General features: G+C 39.3%; 1 pseudogene; it reads left to right on the forward strand.

The window, feature by feature from the left end:
* The window catches only part of Mug4-ps (murinoglobulin 4, pseudogene), a 43,380-nt pseudogene that overhangs the window by 5,311 nt on the left and 23,946 nt on the right, over positions 1-14,123 (forward strand).

The raw sequence follows: 14,123 nt of genomic DNA on the forward strand, positions 1-14,123 counted from the left end.
AAAAATTTTCAGTAAATTCATCAACAACAAAGCAAATCAGATATATGGATATAATTTTAAAAATTAAAAACAGCCACTATACCCCCAGTTCCAATGGATACAAAGTGGAAAATACAATGTAACTTAAACAGTTAGGTTTAAAAATAGAGAGAAGCTTTATTACTAAAGTAGCAGAAAAGGAAGTCTGAGAAAAAGAAAGAATTTTGTACAGTCTACAAGGGATGAAATTCTGCACTATGTAATCACATAGATATCAAATTAGTAATATATCTAATGCTGTACCTCAATTTGTTAGGACCACTAGAACAGGCCAAATTCAAAATTGATAAAAGGAAGGAAATAATAAATATGGCAGAATTAATGATGGAGTCCAAAGGGAACAGTAAAAAGGTCCAGAGAAACCAACGGTGATTCTAAAATCACAAAGACAAGTGAAATTGATTAGCCCTCATCTAAACCCAAAGAGAGTTAAAACCCAAATTAGCCAATAGAGGTTACTATTACAGCACACACTGTGAAATCCATGGGTTTCTTGATCTGAAAAGTTTCATTCCAATAAATTAAAAAATCCAGGAGAAACAAATGATTTTCTGGATATTTATATTCTACCAAACGTGAGCCAAAAGGATATGAAAAACCTGAATGGATTGGCAATGAGTAATAGAATTGAAGAAATAATTAAAGAGACCTGGAACAATAAGATCTGAGACTGGGAAGAACTCAATTTTGAATAGAAACAAACTTCAAATGGGAAATATTATTGTATATATTATTGTAAAATATTATTGTACAAAGCTGTGCTATGAATCTAGAACAACCCTGAGACCAAAAGTAGATGAGGATACAGTGACAAGAACTCTTCACACTAATTTACCAATGAGTGGTAAGAGAAAGACCACATTGAAATTCTTACATGCCAAATTCAACCACACATTAAGCAAATCATATACCATGATAAAACTGACTTTGTACTAAGAATACATGGATGGTTTCACAATTGTAAGCTGACACCTGTAAAATAGCATAAGAGAGTCAAGAGTTAAAATAGAGTCAAGAGTTAAAAACCACATGGTCATCTCAGTAGAACCAACAAATAGTCAGTTTTCAAGACACCAGTTACAAAAGGTCAAGAAACACACAAAGATGCTCAATACAGATGGATCTCAATAAACTGCAGGTTATGAAAACAAAAGAACCTATGTGTACAGCAGGTGTGACGTTAAATTACTATGACAATTAAGCTCAGAGATTCAACAAAACTCCAAATAAAACCAGTATAGAGTACAGGTATGTGACACCCATATACAAACTCATATGAATCAAAGCTAATATATAATAGAGAAATCTACATCCCTGTGGCAGTCTCAGCAGTTCTCAACAGTGTTGGGAAATGGAGGCAACTTTAATGCCTATTGGTGGATTACAGAGAATCTCTTGGGCAATTTATGGAAGCATCACCTATCAATAAAATGTCGTTGGCCTAATAGCTTCGGCAAGAAACAGGGAGGTGGAAGTTCAGGTATAGAGAGAATTTCTGGGGTAGAGTTAGGTGTGAGAGATTTGCCCCAAACTGAGAGGTAACCAACAGAAAAGAATAAACAGAATAATTGAATAATTCATTCTTGCAGTCATACTTTTATGAACTTGGGCACATTTGGAAAAACCCACTGTTATATGAATGGATAGAGAAAATTGTAAATATGTGCACATTGGACTTTTACTCATATATTTACAAGAGAGTAATCTTGTCTATAGAGAAATGAATGATTTGTACATTGTCATTATAGGAAAAGAGTATGAGACTAGGAGAAATTATCTCCATAAGCCCCCCCCCATATGTGGAACCTGGGGAAACAGAGAAATGAAAGCAGAGAGGGTCAATTAAGGAAGAAGGGAGCCAGCAGGAGACATAAGATTTCATTGTAAGGTGGATGAAGATGCTCAGAGTACACTACATTAATATAAGAAAATATTACTGTTAAACCATTATTTTGTACATTCATTATTCACTAAAATTTATATATGTAAATTTTTTCATTATATATTAGATGCACTATAAATGGTTCCTTTGTCTGATAAAAATAAGACACTTCTGTTTTCCCTCTTCCCTGGTATAAATATTTGCTTCAATTCTGAAAATTCAGGGTGTTAAACATCAGCCCATTTAAGGAAATTCCCTCCATTTTTAATAAGATGTACAAAATATTCAATCATTAAATGAAATGGGAAAATCCACTGATTAATCACAGAAGAGATATTCTGTCTGCTAGCAATCTACAGCATAGTATTTTGTTCTTTCTCCAGGTCAACCAAAAAGAGGAACAATTATGTCCCTATTTCTATTGCTTGGAGGAACGACATGGTAGTGCAAAGCATGTGGCCTATGCTGTTTATTCCCTAAGCGACAGCTACATCTACCTTGACACAGAGACCAGCAGCATCTTGCCCTGCAACCAGATTCACACAGTTCAGGCACATTTTATTCTGAAGGGGGACTTGGGAGTGCTGAAAGAGCTCATTTTCTACTACCTGGTGAGTACTGGCTCCAAATTGAAAAACCAACCAACCAACCAAACAAACAAACAAACAAAAAAACAGAAGAAAACAAAACCACAGAATTCTTTCCTCTATTGACCATGTCTCTCTTTACACATTAGGTTCTAGACTGAGTATTTCTTCCTGAAATACAGTAGATTCATCTATTTCTTCTAACATAGTTAGAATAAAGCCTTGTAAAATATAGATGTAAGCTTGGAAAATACTTTCCATTTTAGGTCATGGCCCAGGGCAGCATCATCCAGACTGGAAACCACACTCACCAGGTGGAGCCAGGAGAAGGTAAGTGTTTCCCCACAAAGTAATATTTCCCCAACTCAGTGTCCACATACTCACCAATGGAATCTTACCACGGAGCAACTAACAGTGCTGTCATGGTGTGTGTCTCCATAAACACTCTCCACAGTGGGAACTCATGGCATTGCCATCCAATGTCAGTTCTCAATCATACCATGACGTTCAGGAGAGTCCCAGGGTCCCATCATTCAACATGGTGAAATATCTATTCTGCATATGTAACACCTGAATACACAAAGTACTCCAAGATACAATCTACATGAGGAACTTATGCACTAACACACAGATAATCCCCAAGAAGGCAAATGAGTTATCTTAGTGTTGGTCAAAAAAAAAAAAATCTGGAAGAAATCAGATTCATCCTTAACATTCTAACTACACTGATTTTCATGTATTTTTATTATTTTTAAATTATGTGTGAGGTGCAAGTCAGTACACCCAGAAGCATCAGATCCCATGGATATTTTAGAGACAGAATTACAGTTCTGAGCATCTTGGTGTGGGTGCTGGAAATCAAATCAGGGTCTTCTAGAAGAGCATCAACCGATCTTAACTTCAGAATTATCTCTCCAGCTCTTTATTTTTACTTATAAAGACATTTTTTATTCTTTAAAAGTCACATATATTTATGTGTATTATAACCAGACCCTCTCCCCACTAATCCCCAGACTCCTCACTGACTCACCAGGCCCCTTCCCTATTCTATATCTCTTTTTCAACCTATTGAGTTCAGTTCGTGCTATCCATACATAAAAAGGTATTGGACAAGCCCCTGAAATATGGACAGTCTACAAGGGGCCACATTGCTGAAGAGATCTGACTATTCCTCCCCTCAGTAGCCCTCAACTGTCAATAGCTCCTCAACTAATTGTGGGTCTTCACAAACGCCTCCCCTTCCATGCTGGAATATTGACTGGCTTGCTGTTGTGAAGGTCAAGGGCAGGGAATCATAGCTGCTGTGACTTTATGAGTGAAGACACCTTGTCATCTTCTGGTGATATTTGCTCGATTCTACCAAAATGTGACTCCCTTTCCACTCCCTTATTTGGGCCTCTTGCACCCACTTTTTTTAAAATCCAAGTACCCACTGAATCCTGGTAATGTCAATTTTATGTTCTTGCCATCCTTTCCTTCCAAAAGAGCACTTACCACATGCAAACCCATGTTCTACAATATTCCTTTTCTTATTCATTTCTCTCCATGGTCATAATGACTGCATGGAGCACAATTGAAACCATACACTACTTATGAGTCTCATGCAAGCCAATGACAGTAAAACTATTTGTACATTGAATTAAAAACAGGATTTACTGGGAAGAATTATATAATCACTCTAATAGCTTAAAAGTTATATGGACAGTTGCTAATAGCAAGTTTTAGATATAAACATGCTTTCTCTATGCAGTCATAGATATCTTTCAAGTCATTTCTAGAAGTGGTAGATACTCAGTGAATGTTCAACAAATTTACTGAAAAGAGGCTTCCTTGCCATTGATCAATTGTAAAAACTATTTAGCTATTTGATAAATTATGCAATTGGTTCTTCAACAAACATTAAGTGGGAGTCATAGCACCCATCATGAGAAAGCTTATGAATCCCCTCAGGTTCACCAGCAACAATAAGAGAGAGATATCATTTTCTCCCAAGAGATGTGAACACTGTGAACATTGTATTGAGAAACAGTTTAATACCAAAGATATGCTTATTATTGCCAAGTGTGGCTTGCTCCTCTGAATGATTATTAATATTCAGATCCCTGACTACCAGGATTTCCTCTCTGTTAGTCTTCCTTTTATCTGAATAATAAATGGGACATCAGTCAAGGTTGTCTCAATCCTTTTTATAAAATATAGCATGCTGTTTGGGATGCTAAGGGATAAAAGAGATAAGAGGTTAGCATATGATTAGCTATAAATAACCAATATAACTTTTGACAGTGAACACCTTGGTGGAAGATATCTTTGTGATATTCTCCTGAGATCATTAGCATGCAAGCAACTAACCACAGGACAGGTAGACTGTCTTCCACATTTAGACTGACCTCCAAATCCCTGTGTTCAGTTACTTGGTGTTTCCTGTCAGTTGTCTGACCCATAACTATCTCTTACCCCAGCTCCAGTAAAAGGCAACTTTGCCTTGGAGATCCCTGTGGAGTTCAGCATGGTCCCCATGGCTAAAATGCTCATCTACACCATCTTGCCTGATGGAGAAGTGATTGCAGATTCTGTAAACTTTGAAGTTGAAAAGTGTCTCCGCAACAAAGTGAGGGATTTATTACTTATAATTTCTATTTTTAAAAGGGGGGATCTAAAGGACAGGGATTTCAGATAAATATGCTAAACCCAGTCATTGGTGTGTGCCTCCATGGCAAAGATGAGGACAGTACCTGAGTGCCTGATTTCATTTTATGAACCCCACATGTGGTTGTAGGGTTAAGCGAGAGGAAACAAGGTTGTGTAGAGGAAGAGAGGAGAACCAAATCCTTAGTAACTACATTAAAGTTGTATAACTTACATTTTTATTTATCTGCGTGTACACATGTGCATGTGAATGCGCACATGTAAAGGAAAGAGAACAAGTTTTACAAGTCTGTGATCTTCTTCCTCATGTGTCTGAGAGGTCAAACTCAGGTCAAAAGGCTTGTCTGGAGGCACCTTTACCCACTGGTCCATCTCATAGATCCTTAATGTCATATAATTGTATGCAAGACCAGTCATTGGATCCAGGCCTACCAATTGTTAGGATATTTATTTTCCTTCCAGTTTTTTGTTATGATTTTTCTTAGGTGTGATAAGAACATAAGGCCCTTGCTAGTATTAAATTTTGACACAGCATATTGAGTGTGTGCTATATCACACATCATCAGTTCCTAGTCACATTGGGCAGCTGAAACAATGTCTGTTGATGAGCATCTGCGCTTTTCTTACTCTAGAGTAGCTAAGGACACCTCTGATCTGCTTTCATCATCCCCTTTCAATACACCCCAGTCTTCAGCAGTTTTATTCTGTCCCTAAAATGAAATGGGAAGGATTGAGAGATGAAGGTGAATGGCAGATAATCCGATAGCCAGACAGAGAGGCAGATGTAGATGTATTTCCAATTACAATAACAGTAAATATGTGGGGTGGTTGTGACATGATCCTTTAATCCAAACACGGAGGTGGCAGGCAGATCTGAGTTCAAGGCCAGACTGTTTTACAGAATGAGTTCCAGGACAGCAAGGACTACACACACACACACACACACACACACACACACACAGAGAGAGAGAGAGAGAGAGAGAGAGAGAGAGAGAGAGAGAGAGAGAGAGAGAAACAGAGACATACATAGGCAGACAGAAAAAGAGAAAGATAGAGAGACAAAGACAGAGAGACACAAAGATGGAGATAGAGAGATGGAAAGAGAGAGGGAGGGGAAAAGGGAGAGGAGGGGTAGGAAAAAAAGGAGAGATGATGGAGAGGGTGTGTACCTTCCATGTTGCAGAGATGGCTCAGTAGGTAATAGCACTTGGCACACTGAATTCTGATTCCAGCATTCTTGTAAATGCCAGGCATGATCAGAGGGTCTTACAACCCCAGTGTTGTGGAGGCTAGAGGCAGGAGAATTGCTAGGACTTCCTTCTGCCAATTTAGCTCCAAGATTATGAGGGACATTCTATAAAGAATAAGGCAGAGTGTGGTAGCAGGGCACCCACATCCTCCTATGGTCTCTGATTGGTGCACGGGTGTATACACCTGCACACTCGTGTGCATTACACCACAATCACATACATGTGCACATACACCAAAAATGAGCTATTTACAAGAATTTCAGGGAGCCAATATCATCCTTTTGTTGCTTTGGAGTTTGACTGACACATTTCCTATCTTCCTAAATAAATCCCAGGGGAGAAAGGGGGAGCAAAGGACTTCAGTTGTGCTTCTGACAGTATTCATAATCTGGAAAAACTGATGTGTGTACAGAGATCCAGGGTGACTTCGCCTGGCCGGTTTCAGGGCTGCAAAAGCAGGAACACCTTACCCTCCCCCGCTAAGCTTGGTTTTCTTTCTCACAGGTGGACCTGAGCTTCAGCTCATCTCAGAGTCTTCCCACCTCACAAACCCATCTGCAGGTCACAGCTTCTCCCCAGTCCCTCTGTGGCCTGAGAGCTGTGGACCAGAGTGTGCTGCTCCTGAAGCCCGAGGCTGAGCTCTCCCCTTCCTGGGTGAGTCCCTTTCTGTCTCTGTCCAAAAACCATCCACAGAGATGAGAAGTGACCCTGACTCTGATAAAACAGTGATTGTTGAGACAATAGGGATCTTGAGTGTAAAAATACTGCATTTAATTACTGACAGCTTCTGTAAGGGAGCTCTTCATTGTAAAATCCCGAATAAGGGGTCAGAAAACTTTAACCAATAAACTGAAGACATGGAAGGAAATAAGGTGCTCTCTGAGTTGCAGAGACTTCTGTGCTCTTACTATACCTGTCGTGCCCCAGGAGTGGTTTGTCCCCTTCAGATGCTCTTGGTGGAGCTTTTCAGAGTCACGCTGCATGTGGGACCCAAATGAAACTGTTTACAGAAGTAGAATCTTACAGTCTCAAGAGTTATGCAAATAAGAAAAAAGAATAGAATGACTTAAAATTTTTAAATTTTAAAATGCAAAGTTCTCAATTTGTTTTGAAAATTCTCAGAAGCACTAATGAAACCATACACTATTTACAGGTGTCTCGCCCAAGATAATAACAGTAAAACTCATTCTTTTATTGAATTTTAAAAAAAGGATTTATTAGGAATAATAATATGATCACTCTAATAGTGTAAAAATTATTTTTGACACTGGCTAATAGTATGTTTTAGAATGTACCGTAGATATGTAATTATAACAACAGAAATCTTTAATCCTAATAATGATGGAAAATTACCAGTCTTAAACTAACATGTTAATTGAACCAATATTTAATTTAAATCGTGAGATTTTGTGAAGATTATGCAGAAAATGCTTTGGGAAGTATCCTGCTAAAATGTTTTCATTTTTTATTTGTACTTTCCCCAAATCTATTCTCCAGAGATTTCTTTTTATTATTATTATTACTTATTTTCCTCAATTACATTTCCAATGTTAGCCCAAAAGTCCCCCATGCCCTCCCCCCAACTCCACTACCCACCCATACCCACTTTTTGGCCCTGGCATTCCCCTGTACTGGGGCATATAAAGTTTGCAAGTCCGATGGGCCTCTCTTTCCACTGATGGCAGACTAGGCCATCTTTTGATACTTATGCAGCTAGAGTTAAGAGCTCAGGGGAACTGGTTAGTTCATAATGTTGTTGCACCTGCAGGGTTGCAGATTTCTTTAGCTCCTTGGATACTTTCTCTAGCTCCTCCACTGGGGGCACTGGGATCCATCCAATAGCTGACTGTGAGCATCCACTTATTTGTTTCCTAGGCACTGGCCTAGTCTCACAAGAGACACCTATATCAGGGTCCTTTCAACAAACACTTGATAGTGTACCCAATGGTGTCATCATTTGGAGGCTAATTATGGGATGGATCCCTGGATATGGCAGTCTCTAGATGGTCCATCCTTTTGTCTCAGCTCCAAACTTTGTCTCTGTAACTCCTTCCATGGGTGATTGTTTCCAATTCTAAGAAGGGGCAAAGTGTCCACACTTTGGTCTTCATTCTTCTTCAGTTTCATGTGTTTTGCAAATTGTATCTTATATCTCAGGTATACTAAGTTTCTGGGCTAATATCCACTTATCAGTGAGTACAGATTGTTTGAGTTTTTTGTGATTGTGTTACCTCACTCAGGATGATGTCCTCCAGGTCCAACCATTTGTCTAGGAATTTCATAAATTCATTCCTTTTAATAGCTGAGTAGTACTCCATTGTGTAAATCTACCACATTTTTTGTATCCATTCCTTTGTTGAGGCGCACCTGGGTTCTTTCCAGCTTCTGGCTAGTATAAATAAGGCTGTTATGAACATAGTGGAGCATGTGTCCTTCTTACCAGTTGGGACATCTTCTGGATATATGTCCAGGAGAGGTATTGCGGGATCCTCTGGTAGTACTATGTCCAATTTTCAGAGGAACTGGCAGACTGATTTCCAGAGTGGTTTTACAAGCTTGGAATCCCACCAACAATGGAGGAGTGTTCCTCTTTCTCAACATCCTTGCCAGCATCTGCTGTCATCTGAATTTTTGGTCTTAGCCATTCTGACTGGTGTGAGATGGAATCTCAAGAATGTTTTGATTTGCATTTCTCTGACGATTACGGATGCTGAACATTTTTTCAGGTGCTTCTCAGCCATTTGGTATTCCTCAGGTGAGAATTCTTTGTTTAGCTTTGAGATCCAATTTTAATGGGGTTATTTGATTTTCTGGAGTCCACCTTCTTGAGTTCTTTATATATATTGTATATTAATCCCCTATCTGATTTAGGATAGGTAAAAATCCTTTCCCAATCTGTTGGTGGACTTTTTCTCTTATTGACGGTGTCTTTTGGCTTGCAGAAGCTTTGCGATTTCATGAGATCCCATTTCTCAATTCTCGATCTTACAGCACAAGCCGTTGCTCTTCTATTCAGGAATTTTTCCCCTGTGCCCATCTCTTCGAGGCTTTTCCCCACTTTCTCCTCTATAAGGTTCAGTGTCTCTGGTTTTATGTAGAGTTCCTTGATCCACTTAGATTTGACCTTAGTACAAGGAGAAAGGAATGGATCAATTCGCATTCCTCTACATGATAATGACAAGTTGTTCCAGCACCATTTGTTGACAATGCTGTCTTTCTTGCACTGGATGGTTATAGCTGCCTTGTCGAAGATCAAGTGACCATAGGTGTGTGGGTTCATTTCTGGGTCTTCAATTCTATTCCATTGGTTTACTTGTCTGTCACTATACCAGGACCATGCAGTTTTTTTTAAAATATTTTCTATTACATATTTTTCTCAATTACATTTCCAATGCTATCCCAAAAGTCTCCCATACCCTCCTCCCCACTTCCCTACCCACCCATTCCCATTTTTTTGGCGCTGGCATTCCCCTGTACTGGGGCATATACAGTTTTCGTGTACAATGGGCCTCTCTTTCCAATGATGGCCGACTAGGCCATCTTTTGATACATATGCAGCTAGAGTCAAGAGCTCCGGGGTACTGGTTAGTTCATAATGTTGTTCCACCTATAGGGTTGCAGATCCCTTTAGCTCCTTGGGTACTTTCTCTAGCTCCTCCATTGGGAGCCCTGTGATCCATCCAATAGCTGACTGTGAGCATCCACTTCTGTGTTTGCTAGGCCCTGGCATAGTCTCACAAGAGACAGCTACATCTGGGTCCTTTCGATAAAATCTTGCTAGTGTATGCAATGGTGTCAGCATTTGGAAGCTGATTATGGGGTGGATCCCTGGATATGGCATTCTCTAGGTGGTCCATCCTTTCGTCTCAGCTCCAAACTTTGTCTCTGTAACTCCTTTCATGGGTGTTTTGTTCCCAATTCTAAGGAGGGGCATAGTGTCCACACTTCAGTCTTCATTCTTCTTGAGTTTCATGTGTTTAGCAAATTGTATCTTATATCTTGGGTATCCTAGGTTTTGGGATCAGTGAGTACATATTGTGTTAGTTCCTTTGTGAATGTGTTACCTCACTCAGGATGATGCCCTCCAGGTCCATCCATTTGCCTAGGAATTTCATAAATTCATTCTTTTTAATAACTGAGTAGTACTCCATTGTGTAAATGTTCCACATTTTCTGTATCCATTCCTCTGTTGAGGGGCATCTGGCTTCTTTCCAGCTTCTGGCTATTATAAATAAGGCTGCTATGAACATAGTGGAGCATATGTCCTTTTTACCGGTTGGGACATCTTCTGGATATATGCCCAGGAGTGGTATTGCTGGATCCTCCGGTAGTACTATGTCCAATTTTCTGAGGAAATGCCAGCCTGATTTCGAGAGTGGTTGTACAAGCCTGCAATCCCACCAACAATGGAGGAGTGTTCCTCTTTCTCCACATCCTCGCCAGCATCTGCTGTCACCTGAATTTTTGATCTTAGCCATTCTGACTGGAGTGAAGTGGAATCTCAGGGTTGTTTTGATTTGCATTTCCCTGATGATTAAGGATGTTCAACATTTTTTCAGGTGCTTCTCTGCCATTCCGTATTCCTCAGGTTAGAATTCTTTGTTCAGTTCTGAGCCCCATTTTTTAATGGGGTTATTTGATTTTCTGAAGTCCACCTTCTTGAATACTTTATATATGCTGGATATTAGTCCCTATCTGATTTAGGATAGGTAAAGATCCTTTCCCAATCTGTTGGTGGTCTTTTTGTCTTATTGACGGTGTCTTTTGCTTGCAGAAGCTTTGGAGTTTCATGAGGTCCCATTTGTCAATTCTCAATCTTACAGCACAAGCCATTGCTATTCTATTCAGGAATTTTTCCCCTGTGCCCATATCTTCAAGGCTTTTCCCCACTTTCTCCTCTATAAGTTTCAGTGTCTCTGGTTTTATGTGAAGTTCCTTGATCAACTTAGATTTGACCTTAGTACAAGGAGATAGGAATGGATAGATTCGATTTCTTCTACATGATAACAACCAGTTGTGCCAGCACCATTTGTTGAAAATGCTGTCTTTCTTCCACTGGATGGTTTTAGCTCCCTTGTCAAAGATCAAGTGACCATAGGTGTGTGGGTTCATTTCTGAGTCTTCAATTCTATTCCATTGGTCTACTTGTCTGTCGGTATACCAGTACCATGCAGTTTTTAATCACAGTTACTCTGTAGTAAAGCTTTAGGTCAGGCATTGTGTTTCCACCAGAGGTTCTTTTATCCTTGAGAAGAGTTTTTGTCACAATTGCTCTGTAGTAAAGCTTTAGGTCAGGCATGGGTGATTCCACCAGAGGTTCTTTTATCCTTGAGAAGAGCTTTTGCTATCCTAGGTTTTTTGTTATTCCAGATGAATTTGCAGATTGCTCTTTGTAATTCGTTGAAGAATTGAGTTGGAATTTTGATAGGGATTGCATTGAATCTGTAGATTGCTTTTAGCAAGATAGCCATTTTTGCAATGTTGATCCTGCCAATCCATGAGCATGAGAGATTTTTCCATCTTCTGATATCTTCTTTAATTTCTTTCTTTAGAGACTTGAAGTTTTTATCATACAGGTCTTTCACTTTCTTAGTTAGAGTCACGCCAAAATATGTTATATTATTTGTGACTATTGAGAAGGGTGTTGTTTTCCTAATTTCTTTCTCAGCCTGTTTATTCATTGTGTAGAGAAAGGCCATTGACTTGTTTGAGGTAATTTTGTATCCAGCTTCTTCATCAAAGCTGTTTATCAGGTGTAGGAGTACTCTGGTGGAATTCTTAGTGTCACTTATATATACTATCATATCACCTGAAAAAGTGATATTTTGACTTCATGTTTTCCAATTTGTATCCCCTTGATGTCCTTTTGTTGTCTAATTGATCTGGCTAAGACTTCAAGTACAATGTTGAATATGTAGGGAGAAAGTGGACACCCTTGTGTAGTCCCTGATTTTAGTGGGATTGCTTCCAGTTTCTCACCATTTACTTTGATGTTGGCTACTGGTTTGCTGTAGATTGCTTTTATCATGTTTAGGTATGGGCCTTGAATTCCTGATCTTTCCAAGATTTTATCATGAATGGGTGTTGGATCGTTTTTTTTTTTTAATTTTTTTATTAGGTATTTTCCTCGTTTACATTTTCAATGCTATCCCAAAAGTCCACCATACCTACCCACCCAATTCCCTAACCACCCACTCCCCCTTTTTGGCCCTGGGGTTCCCATGTACTGGGGCATATACAGTTTGCAAGTCCAATGGGCCTCTCTTTGCAGTGATGGCTAACTAGGCCATCTTTTGATACATATGCAGCTAGAGTCAAGCCCGAGGTACTGGTTAGTTCACATTGTTGTTCCACCTATAGGGTTGCAGTTCCCTTTAGATCCTTGGGTAATTTCTCTAGCTCCTCCATTGGGGGCCGTGTGAACCATCCAATAGCTGACTGTGATCATCCACTTCTGTGTTTGCTAGGGCCCGGCATAGTCTCACAAGTAACAGCTCTATCTGGGTCCTTTCAGCAAAATCTTGCTAGTGTATGCAATGGTGTAAGCGTTTGGAAGCTGATTATGGGATGGATCCCTGCATATGGCAATCACTAGATAGTCCATCCTTCAGTCACAGCTCCAAATTTTGTCTCTGTATCTCCTTCCATGGGTGTTTTGTTCCCATTTCTAAGAAGGGGCAAAGTGTCCACACTTTGGTCTTCGTTCTTCGGTCTTCTAATTATGGGCCTTGAATGCCTGATCTTTCCAAAACTTTTATCATGAATGGGTGTTCGATCTTGTTGAATGCTTTTTCCTCATCTAACGAGATGATCATGTGGTTTTTGTCTTTGAGTTTCTGTATATAATGGATTACGTTGATGGATTTCCATATATTAAACCATCCCTGCATCCCTGGAATAAAACCTACTTGGTTAGGTTAGATGATTGCTTTAATGTGTTCTTGGATTCCATTAGCGAGAATTTTATTGAATATTTTTGCATCTATATTCATAAGGGAAATTGGTCTGAAGTTCTCTATCTTTGTTGGATCTTTCTATGGTGTAGGTATCAGAGTAATTGTGGTTTCATAGAATGAGTTGAGTAGAGTTTCCTCTACTTCTATTTTGTGGAATAGTTTGTGCAGAACTGGGATTAGATCATCTTTGAAGGTCTGGTAGAACTTTGCACTAAACCCATCTGGTCCTGGGCTTTTTTTTTGGCTGGAAGACTATTAATGACTGCTTCTATTTCTTTAGAGGATATGGGACTGTTTAGATCGTTAACTTGATCCTGATTTAACTTTGGTACCTGGTATCTGTCTAGAAATTTGTCCATTTCGTCCAGGTTTTCAAGTTTTGTTGAATATAGCCTTTTGTAGAAGGATCTGATGGTGTTTTGGATTTCTTCAGGATTTGTTGTTATGTCTCCCTTATCTTTTCTGAGTTTGTTAATTAGGATGCTGTCCCTGTGCCCCTCATGAGTCTATCTAAGGGTTTATCTATCTTGTTGATTTTCTCAAAGAACCAACTCCTCGTTTGGTTAATTCTTTGAATAGTTCTTCTTGTTTCCACTTGGTTGATTTCACCCCTGAGTTTGATTATTTCCTGCCATCTACTCCTCTTGGGTGAATTTTCTTCCTTTTCCTAGTGCTTTTAGATGTGTTGTCAAGCTGCTAGTATGTGCTCTCTCCCGTTTCTTTTGGGAGGCACTCAGAGCTATGAGTTTCCCTCTTAGAAATG

This window comes from Mus musculus, chromosome 6 (assembly GCF_000001635.26).
Source record: "Mus musculus strain C57BL/6J chromosome 6, GRCm38.p6 C57BL/6J".
In the NCBI taxonomy this organism is placed as follows: domain Eukaryota; kingdom Metazoa; phylum Chordata; class Mammalia; order Rodentia; family Muridae; genus Mus; species Mus musculus.